The sequence below is a fragment of the Otolemur garnettii genome, unplaced genomic scaffold (genome assembly GCF_000181295.1).
Source record: "Otolemur garnettii isolate 467f Iridium unplaced genomic scaffold, OtoGar3 scaffold00375, whole genome shotgun sequence".
NCBI classification, from domain to species: Eukaryota; Metazoa; Chordata; class Mammalia; order Primates; family Galagidae; genus Otolemur; species Otolemur garnettii.
In genome coordinates this window covers 24,332-35,635 of record NW_003852770.1, presented here as the reverse complement: position 1 = coordinate 35,635, position 11,304 = coordinate 24,332, and the positions used below count along the sequence as shown (strand labels likewise).

Sequence of the window (11,304 nt, the reverse complement as noted above, 5' to 3'; positions counted from 1 at the left end):
GAAATGTTCCCCCTATGCCTATAGTCTTCAATGTCCTAATTAGAAAACAATGCTGGATTTGATCAAATGGTTTTTCTGCATCTATTGAGAGGATCATATGGTCTTTATTTTTGCTTCTGATGATACAGTGAATAATGTTTATGGACTTGCATATGTTAAAGCAGCATTGCATCCTTGGGTTGAAACCTACTTAATCATGATGTATGACTTTTTTGATGATATGCTGTAATCTATTGGCCAGGATTTTGTTGAGAATTTTTGCATCTATATGGATTAGTGAGATTGGTCTGAAGTTCTCCTTTTTAGTTACTTCTTTTCTTGGTTTTGGTATCAGGATGATGTTTGCCTTGTAGAACATGTTGGGGAAGACTCCTTCCTTCTCAGTTTTTTGGAATAGTTTATATAGTATGGGTATAAGCTATTCTTTGAAGGTCTGATAGAATTCTGGTGTGAAGCCATCTGGACTAGGGCATTTTTTCTGATGGGAGGAGACTTTTTATTATTTCTTTGATCTCAGTGCTTGACATTGGTCTTTTCAGAAGATCTACTTCTTCTTGGTTAAGTCTAGGAAGAGGGTGTGATTTCAAGTATTGATCCATTTCCTGCATTGTAGTATTCAGAAATACTCTTTTATATCTCTTTGACATCTATTGTTATTTCCCTTTTATTGTTTCTGTTTGAGGCTATTAGAGATTTTACTTTTCTGTTTCTAGTTAGTCTGGCCAAAGTTTTTTCTGTTTTATTTTTTTCAAAAAAAAACCAAGTTTTTGTTTTTTTAATTTTCTGAATTTTTTCTGGTTTTAGTTTCATTAATCACTGATTTCATCTTGGTTATTTCTTCTGCTCAGTTTGTGATTAGATTGTTTTTCTTTTTCCAATTCCATCAGATGGTTCATGAGTTTGCTGATGTGTTCTCTTTCCATTTTCCAAATGTAGGCATCTACTGCAATAAATTTTCCTCTCGGGACTACTTGTGCTGTATCCCACAGGTTTTGGTAACTTGTGTCTTCATTGTTGCTATGTTTGAGTAATTTAACAATTTCCTCTTTTATCTCTTCCTGAAACCAACTACTTTTGACCATAAGGTTGTTTAATTTCCATGCTTTTGTGTGGGGATGAATGTTTTTGATGGAGTTTAGTTTCAATAGACTCCGAAATTACATTTCCCAACACTTTAGAGGCCATGGCCCAGAGGCAGTCAGGCTGGACACAATGGTTTCTTCCTCCCAGAGAAAGGAGGGCACCTGAGAAGGTCCAGGATAGCAGTGGGGAGGCAGAGGTGACAGCTATGTTCTTAATGGCAGACAGCAGCAAGAGAGCTGGAAGCATGGGTGGGCCGTGGAGGAACGGAGCGGGGTGGAGGGAGGGCAGGCTCACCAGGTCTAGCCCTGCCGTATCATGAGCTGCAGCACCTTATGCATGGCATGCTCTTGGTATTTCTGCTTGGTGAAGTCCTGGACAATGCTGTGCTGGGACACCTGGGAATCACTGGCTAAGTAGCGCTTCAGCTGCTTCTCTATGTGGCTGAGCATCTCCTGGTCCTCCCGGTTGGTGAAGCCCTTCACCCCTGATAGGGTGCCAGACAAGGTGGCATCCGACATGGACACTTGGAAGAGCCTCAGAGCCTCCTCCATGTCTGCCTCTGTGGTAAAGGGCTGCAGCTTCATCTTGCTGAGAGACTCAGCAATGCACATGATGGCCTCCAGCTGCCACACGGTGATGGGGATGCTGGAACGGTGGTCGTTGTCCTTCTTGTGCTGATGGGACCTACTCCACATGATAATATAGCAGTTCTGTTGCTTCTCTGCAGCCTCTGCTGACAGCCGAGGGCCACACTTCACTTGGCAGTAGGCAGTGAACTTCTTCAGCTTGGTCAGGTCAATCTCGCCCTCTACAGCCTGTGTCTGTGTCAGTGCACTCATGTGCAAAGTGATGGCATTTGGCCAGCATCACATCCCTCTCCTCATTATGCTCATCCTTGACAATAAAGATCATGCCGAAGCAGGAGAAGATGGTGGACATGAAGTCAATGTTGTCCTCTCCCTTTGCCTCATCCCAGCAGCCAAACACTGAATTGGCGGCAGCCAGGACAGAACACTGGGAATTCAGGGTAGTGATGATCCCAGCCTTGGTGATAGTGATGGTCTGCTGCTTCATGGCTTCATGGATTGCCATGCCGTCATCTTCTCTCATCTTGTCAAACTCATCAATACAGACGACCCCACTATCAGCCAGGACCATGGCTCTACCCTCCATGATAAAATTCTGGGATAAAGGGTCTCTCATCACTGTGGCTGTCAGCCTGGCTGCACCGCTGCCTTTCCCAGATGTGTACACCCCAATGGGAGAACACCAATTCCAGGGTCCCCCAGCATCAGCAGGCTGATGTCTCCTCAATGAGTAAGCCCATTGGGGAGCCTCTTTCAGTAGCCCCCAAAGAGCAAGCAGTCTGTGGCCTTTTTCATGTCCATGCCCCCAAAGATGGAGGGGGCAATGCTCTTGGAGATGACCTCATAGACATTGGGGTGGGAGGGTAGGCAACTGAACCCTCCTCCTCCTGTGGCCTCACAGTCCCAGCAAAGCTGTGGCCAGAGCTATCTGTGCTTACCTGGATGCACCTGCATGACTAAGACACTGATATAGGAGCTCCAGATGCCCACACCCATCTGTCTCGGCCCCTGTTGGAGGTCAGGCCAAACTTCTTGATGGAGTAGATGCCCATGATGTTAACCCTATTCCCGGGGACAACCTTGTCACACAGGTACCTGTCTCAGTAGAGCTGCGTGTGTCTGGGCATCTCACCATGCGGCACTGTATCAGGCAACTCCTGCAGCTTCAGGGTCTGGAAGTCCACACACTTGCACTTGTCAGGCATGATAAAATACATGTCCAGCAGGCACTTGAGGTGCCCAGCCTTCCTGGGCAGGGTGTAGCCCTCCAGGCCGGGGTGCGTGGCATTGTTGGTGAGGGTGTTACAGCAGGTGTAGCAGTGGATGGAGATGCAGGTGGCCTTGGCTTGGACTGCAGAGGCTGCAATGACGATGCCGGGGATCTTCAGGTGTGACATCATGTCTGATTTCAGGCTATGAATGCTGGAAGGGCTGGTGTTTTTCAAAGAAATTAAGGGAAATAAAAGTTGCCTTTCATATTCATCCACATATTTAGCATTTCCAATTATCTAGACTTCTTATTTTATATTCAACTTCATCAACCGAATATTATTTAGGCTTAAAAGAGGAGGAAAAACTCCCGTATGTGACAATATGGATAAACCTTGAGAACACTGAGTCTCAGATTCCACTTAAATGAGATATCTAAAATAATCACTTGTATAATGGTTGTTACCAGGCCTGGTTGTTCAATAGGTATAAGGTTTCAGTTATGCAAGATGAGTAAGTTTCAGAGATCTGCCTTGTAATACTTTGTCTATAGTTTAACAATACTGTATTGTGTGCTTAAAAATTTGTTAAGAGGGTAGATTGCATGGTAACTGTTCTTCAGTAACAAAATAGTTTTCTGTAGGTTCTATTCAATGCAGTAGATTAGAACAAGATAATAAATTTTTATATATTTAAATAAAAGTGAAAGTTGTTATAATTTACACATTATGTATTGACAATATAGAAAAACAGAAAACCAAATGGAATATTTTTGCAATCTAATTAAATATTTCAGTGTAATTTTTATATGCAAGAAAGATTTTAAAAAGTTAATAGTTAAAACTGCCTAAAGCCATGAAGTCCAATATAGTAGCAACTAGCCAAATTTTGCTTATCATTAAGCACTCCATATGTGGCTTGTCAACATTAAAATGTGTTCTAACATGAATATTGGATTTTTAAAAAGATTTAGTATAAAAATAAAATGACTTTGTAATAATTTGCATAAATTACATGTTGAAATGACTGTACTTAGATATATTGTGTTAAATAAAATACATCATGAAAAATTTATATCAAAGAAAAGAAAATATCCAATGTAATTATGCATCATTATAATGATCATAAATAGTCCTTGATAGTTACTGTATATGTTTGATTTTTGCCAGGCTCTTCCTCAGAACTACCTGAAGACCTTGGTAAATGTGGTCTGCAGTTTGGGTGACCCCCACTAGAGGGCAATCACAACCTCTGAAGCGCAATTTTCTTTTTGATACAATATTCTTTGTATGGATATACAGATAACAAATTAATCTATAAATAATTGAGTATACAAAAACTTCTAGGTTCAATATAAAACAACAAGCTTCTTAGGCACCCTGAAGATATCATATGTCCCATACATATGTTGGCCAGACATATCAAACCTAATCTCTGTGCTGTATTCCTTGTAAGAATGCAGCTGTAAGGTAAGTTAACCTGTTATTACCAGGGGCTTACTTAGTTTATGGAATTTTAAGTATCCAATGATACTTAAGTATCCAAATCCAGAGCATTTGATGCTGTTCTAGGGTAAATTATTGTACAGCTTTTTCTTATTATTTTTGGAATTGAACTATTACAGCAAGGCATTCGTGTTCCCTTCATAAATTTAAACTGGACTTTTTGTGTTAATCAAGTTGAAGTAAATCCACAACAATCTTTTTCTCTTTATTCTTTTTTCATTTCTCTCACTCTCTCTCTTTTTTTTTTAGAGACAGAGTCTTACTCCATCACCCTCTGTAGAGTGATTTGACATCACAGCTCACAGCAAACCCCAGCTTTTAGGCTTAGGTGATTCTCTTGCCTCAGCCTCCCAAGTAGGTGGCACCACAGGTGCCCACCACAATGCCCAGCTATTTTTTGTTGCAGTTTGGCCAGGGCTGGGTTTGAACCCACCACCTTTGTTATATGGGGCAAGCTCCCTATTCACTGAGGCACAGGCACTGCCCCAATATCTCTCTCTCTCTCTCTTTTCTCACACACACACACCATTGATTACTACTAAGAAATACGGATTGAATATAAACAAGAAAACAGTTGCCTAAGGTCTTTGAAAATTAAAGAATAACAGGCTTTTTGGAGAGAGAAATCAAAACAAGAAGGGCAAGTACAAAGATATCTTCTCTGCTTGTTTGTTTCTTTTTTTTATTCTTTATTTCTAAGATTTGATGGGTGTTGCAGAAATCCACAGAAAACTACTATGGACATCTCTTTATAGCCTAAAGATAAGAAAAGAAAAAGGAAAGAAGGAAGGAAGAAGGAAGGAAGGGAGGGAGAGAGGGAAAAGAGAAAGAAAGAAAGAAAAGAGAGAAAAAGAAAAGAAAGGAAAGATGATTCCTCTGAGAACTGTGAAACAGCGAAGAATCATCCATCCTTCTTTTCTCCTTCCCTCCCTTCCGTCATCTTTGCTAATATTAAGATGTGGTGTGGCAGTGTTGGAACTGCTTTATGTTTACTGTGGTTGAGATTTCATGGCTCTATGCACTTGTCAAAACTCATGAAGCAAAAAGTGAATTCCGCTGTATGAGTGTGTAAATCATAAATTCGATTTCTAAAAATCTCAAACTGGTCCTAGATGGTGTGTTGTTTTGAATAGGAAGTGAGGTTTGAATTGAAAAATCTTAGCTTCAGATGGAGTTACCCTACTCAGCGACCTTGTGATCTTGCATGAATTTCTTAAGCCCCTTGAGCCTCAGTTTCCAATTCTGTGCCTGATTGCATAGGAATATATTATATATTCTCAGAATACGTTTTTCTCTCCCCCCAAAAAGATTGGGAAGTCAATATTTTTCCTAACTATGGCTTTCTCTACTCAGACTTGGCAAACCCTACTAGCTTTCAGCTCTGCCTATTATACAGTACTGATAGAAAGAATATGGATCCTCAGACCCTGTTTTTAGCCTGATGTAGATATGACTATTAAATTAAGAACCCTACGCTGGGCTCAGTGGCTCACACCTGTAATCCTAGCACTCTGGGAAGCCCAGGAAGGAGGATTGATTAAGCTCAGGAGTTTGAGACCAACCTGAACAAGAGTGAGACCCTGTCTCTACTAAAAATAGAAAAAAATTGAGGCAAGACAATTGATCACTTGAGCCCAAGAGAGCACGAGGTTGCTGTTAGCTATGAAGTCATGGCAATCTACTTGGGGTGTCAGAGACTCTGTCTCAAAAAATAATAATAAAAATAAAATAGAATATAAATTAAAAACCATATAGACACTCTGTTTCTTTTTGATCTCTGAGTGAGTTTTTAAACTAAATTTGTATAGGAAAAGGGCTTATTAAAAACAAACTAAATGTAATACTAACATATGGCTTGCATATGTAAGTTTGTGTCAGTAATGAAGGAGTAAATAATCCTGCAATAACAGTGTAAAATAACAGAATTCTTGGGTACTCTGGTGATTATAATAATACTTACTATACTATGATATATCATATGATATAGTATAAATAATGTAACATATTAGAATAAATCAGCTTCTCCACACACATAGGTGGTTGGAGTTAGAAAGGACTTCAGTGACTACCTTATCAGTGCTCAAATAATCTTAAAGACATTTTAGTTACATTTATATAGTTCAGTTAATTTCACTTGCTATCCAATGAAAAATTTAATATTTCATGAACAGAAGTATGGAAAACTTCAGTGGGGAGGAACATTACAAAATTTTCACAGCCAGATGTTTGCTCTATGAATGTAATAAATTGATGAATAATTAAACTGAGTTTTGATATACTGATTTATTCAAACAAATTTGACAGCTGTGTGCTGAAGAAAAATGAATTATATAAAGATTGTAAAAGTTCCAAGAAATATAGAAACAGTTTTGGGTTCAGACCTGGACAACATTTGGTCATAACGTCTTTTTAAACTATCCCCTAGACATGGACACAAACAAGGATATTTTGTATTAATATAATATTATCATTTCCTTGAATTCATACAACGCTCTGTTCGTGAACAATTTTTGTACCAAGAATTTACTTCAAAAGTGAAAGAGAGATATGCTGTATTATTTTGACCCAAGATAATGTCCATTAGATTTTTCTAATTCAATTATTAAAGAAGGATGCATTTTCTATGAAATGGTATGTTCTCTGAGGAACATACTTGTGGGCAAAGACAGAGGCCAAGAGGGAATGGCAGTCCAGTTTACATACTCTGTAGCTTTTGGTAATACTGAAGTAGAGCTCACAGTGCAATACAGTATCTCCCTTTTTCTTCATTCTGCCTGGTTATTGAGGGACCATATTTTAAGTAATTAATTTAATTTCTTTTTTTTTTCAGCAAATACTTAGTTTTTTATTGCAGCCCAAAAGATTCTGGTTAGAGGCTTAATGGGGATGTAAAATAGTAAAGATTTTTTAGCCATCTGCAATTAACTTGATATACATTATTAAAAGATTATTATAAATTCAGGATGTTAGACGTTGTGAGAAGAGAGGGAGGGCTAGGGTCTGTGTCGTGGCATAAGTTCAGGTCAAGGGGCTGTAGCTGCTCAGAGCAGGTCCCGGATTTCTCTGCAGATGCCCACACTTGATGGTGCTCAGTAGTGTTTCCTGTCCCTTGGGGCTGGCACAGCCATCACAGGCGGCTAGGAGGCTGGCAGGGCGCTGTATCCACCAGGGCTGCTGCTTTCTCCCCACTTACTCTGCGTACCTACATCAGCTGCCGAGCAAACACCTCTCTCGCACTAACTTGTTCTTGATGGCCTCTGTGTTGAAGTCATTGAAGGTGAGGAGTGAGCAGAGAGGGTTTGGGAGGACACGGCCCCTGATTGATGATCCCCTGGGATTCCCCAGGGGCGGCTGCATAGTGTGTGGCCCTGGTAGAGTCTCTGCAGGCCCTGCGTCAGGAGGGCCAGGGAGGCGGCGGACTCTTTAATGTCTGCTGTGCGCTTCACAAAGAAGCCGTCCATGACCTGAGTGTTGGTGACAGCTTGAAGCAGTGTGCTTTCAGGAAGGCTGAGGTTGTGGACTGAGCCTTGCTCCTCCACCAGGTATATCCGGTGCTCCAGGCCACAGCGCTTCAGTCGGAACTTCTGCGCCCGGAATCGCCCATCAGTGATGCTGCTGCACAGATCATCCAGCCGCTGGCATACCACAACGTGGTTCAGAACTAACTTCCCAGGTCTCGCTGAGTCTCTGGGTTTGGTCTCCTGTGCCACCTACAAGAAGTCCCTACATGAAGCCTGCGCACCATGTGGTCCACGTGCAGCCGCTGTAGCTCTTGGAGCAGCTCTGGCCTGTATCCAGTCCCCTGGTCTCGCGAATATCCACACACAAAAGCATCCTGTACTCTCCAGGCTCCAGCTCCAGCGATGGCTGCTGGAGCTCCCCTTCACTGTTGCCAAGCTCAGCAGAGGCTGCTCCTGACACTGTGGCTTCCTCCCCATGGGGTTCCTTGGGCTCAGTGCCCACATTCAGCAAGCTCAGACCTTCTGACTCAGCCAATTTCTGGGCCAGCTCCAGACTCTCAGGAGTCAGTGAGTACCTGGCTGGCTGGTGTGTCCTGAAGACCAGGTTCCTGTGGAGGAGGGAGCGGAGGGCTGGCCAAGGTCAAGCATTCCCAGGAACTACCCTGGAGTTCTTCTGAGCGCACCTTTGCAGCAGCTCCTCCTTGGTTAAGTAGTTGTGGCCATTTGGGTTCAGGTGTTCTTGGTAAAGCAGCAGCAGTACTGCTCGGGCTCCTGAATGCTGAGCTGGCCAGTAGTTGCCAGAGCCTCCTACTTTGGGCTGGACAGGAATTGGTAAATCAGAATTCTGGACTTTGGCAAGTGGCCCTTCCCAGGCTGGACACATCTCTCCAGATGGTGGGTCCAGGACACGGTCACCTCCCGATGCTTGGTGTTGCTGCAGCCGCTCGTCCAGCATCCGGCAGAGCCTGTCTCTGAAGTGTTGTAAGATCTCAGCTTGGGTACCTCTGGAGGGAGCGCAGCGCCTTCCGAAACACGAAGCGGGTGCGGCGCCCCCTGCTGCCTGCTTCTTCTCACCACTCAGTCAGCCGCGTGTGAAGAGCGGGTTGGGGCAAATCGGGAGCAGGCGTTTCGGCCCAGGCGGACAGGCGTCGCCATGAGCCCTAGGGCGGGTCCTCTGATGCCCGACACCCCTGGCACTACTTTTAAGTGGTTGGTAAATAGCGCTGTCTCCACCAATCTTTAGTCGCAGCACTACCTCCGGCCAGGACCAGCATTTAGGCTCCTCACCCAGGCCCCTAGAGCCTTGAACCGTCTTAATTTCTAATATAACTGCACCCAAAGATAGAGCACATTCAATCTGACAAATCTGATCATAGACATATAGCCTGCAAACATTATTTAAAACACTGGATGCAAAACGATCTGGACATATAATATGATATACGCAAACAGCCGCTTCTATTCAACACAGTACTGGAAGTCCTGGTCAGAACCAACAAGCAAGAGAAAGAAATTAAGGATGTCCATATCAGGAAAGAGTAGATCAAAGTATCGCTTTTTGCTGATGATATGGTCTTATATCTAAAAAACTCCAAAGATTCCACTAAGACTCTCCTGTAATTTATAAATAACTTCAGCAAACTCATAAGTTACAAAATCAATATTCACAAGTCGGTAGCATTACTATACACCAATAACCGTCAAGCTGAGAGTCAAATCAAAGACTCAATACCATTCACAATAGCTACAAAGAAAATAAAATACCTAGGAATACCCTTAACTAATAAGATGAAAAGTCTCTAGAAAGAGAACTACAAAACACTGAGGAAAGAAATCAAAGATTATATAAACAAGTGAAAAAACTTAGTGTTGATACAGGGTTTCCCCACTCAGGCCTGGACAGAGAGCACCCCCATTTTCTAGGCCTGCATGAGATCGGTCTCATCACAGACCCCATCTCTAGGCACAAACAGGCTCATAAAATGCAGCCTGACAGAGCGGTGCCTGTGGCTCAAAAGGGTAGGGCACAGGCCCCATATGCCAAAGGTGGTGGGTTCAAACCCAGCCCTGGCCAAAAAAAAAAAAAGACAGCCTGACCAGTATTTCATCTGTGCTGCCTCTCCTGGAGCAGGGAGCACACCCTAAACAAGAGGCTGCCCCTCTGGGAGCAGAGAAGCACATCTCAGGTGGGGCCCTATTCCTACACAAGTGCATTTTTTGAAATTAACTTCTGCCCACAGACATCTGGCACCAAGTGGTTGTGACATATTCCAAGCATACATTCCATCTCCCCAACACTCCCACAGTAGAGGAGTACAGTACATAAGGCTCAGATGGGCTACCCACTCGGTCTCTTCCTTTGGCTTGCTGAAGGCTCTGACTTTCTTCCCCACCTCTTTCTCTTACTATTCTATCTATGAATGAAATCTATCTTTTTTATTACTCTTGGAGACTCTGGATTCATTCTTCAAATATCCAAGACCAAAGACCTGGGGGAGAGAGAGAGAGAGAGATTGATTCCAGCTACAGTGTCACATTCAAGGATCAGTAGAATCAAAATTTTTAAAATGTCCATACTATGCAAAGTGATTTACAGATTCAATTATATAAATAACCATCAAAATACTGACTTTAATTTTCACATATAGGGCAAATAATTCCATGCTTCATTTTTAACCAGAATAGAGGCCAAATAGCCAAAGCAATCTAAAGCAAAAGGAACAAATCTGGAGGTATCATATTGTAAGACTTTAAAACTATTCATGGCATAGGGACAAAAATAGAGATGTAAACCAATAAAATAAACCAGAAAACTCAGATACAAAACTATCCACATACAGCCAATAGATCTTTGACAAAACAGACAACAGTGTGCACTGGGGGAAAGAATTCCTATTCAATAAGTAGTTCTGAGAAAATTGGATATCCACATACAGAAGAGCAAAGAGGATCCATATTTCTCACCACTCAACAAATATTACTTCAAGATGGATAGGAGACTTAAATGTAAGGCATGAAATCATAAGAAATCTAGAAGAAATATTTGGAAAAAACTCTTCTAGATATTGACTTAGGCAAAGAATTTATGAGCAAGAACCCAATGGAAACCACAGCTATAAAAGAAAATAAATAAATAAATAAATAAGACTTGATTAAATTAGAAAGCTTTTGCACATCCAAGGAAATAATCAACAGCAAATAGACAACCTATAGAATGGGAGAAAATGTTTACAAGCTATATATCTGATAAATGGCTAATAACCAGAAACTATAAGTTACTCAAGCAAATCAGCAAGAACCAATCAAACAATCCCATAAAAAGTAGGCAAAGTACATGAACAGGAGCTTTTCAAAAGAGGGTAGACAAATGGCCATGAACATATGAAAAATGTTCAACATCACTAATCATCGGGAAATGCTCATTAAAAATAAAATGTTACATCCCCTTGCCCCCATTAA

General features: G+C 41.8%; 2 pseudogenes; both read right to left on the bottom strand.

The window, feature by feature from the left end:
• Nucleotides 1-1,382: 1,382 nt before the first annotated feature.
• Nucleotides 1,383-7,153, bottom strand: LOC100955624 (annotated as a pseudogene).
• A 249-nt stretch (nucleotides 7,154-7,402) lies between these two features.
• Nucleotides 7,403-9,000, bottom strand: LOC100955308 (annotated as a pseudogene).
• Nucleotides 9,001-11,304: the final 2,304 nt, after the last annotated feature.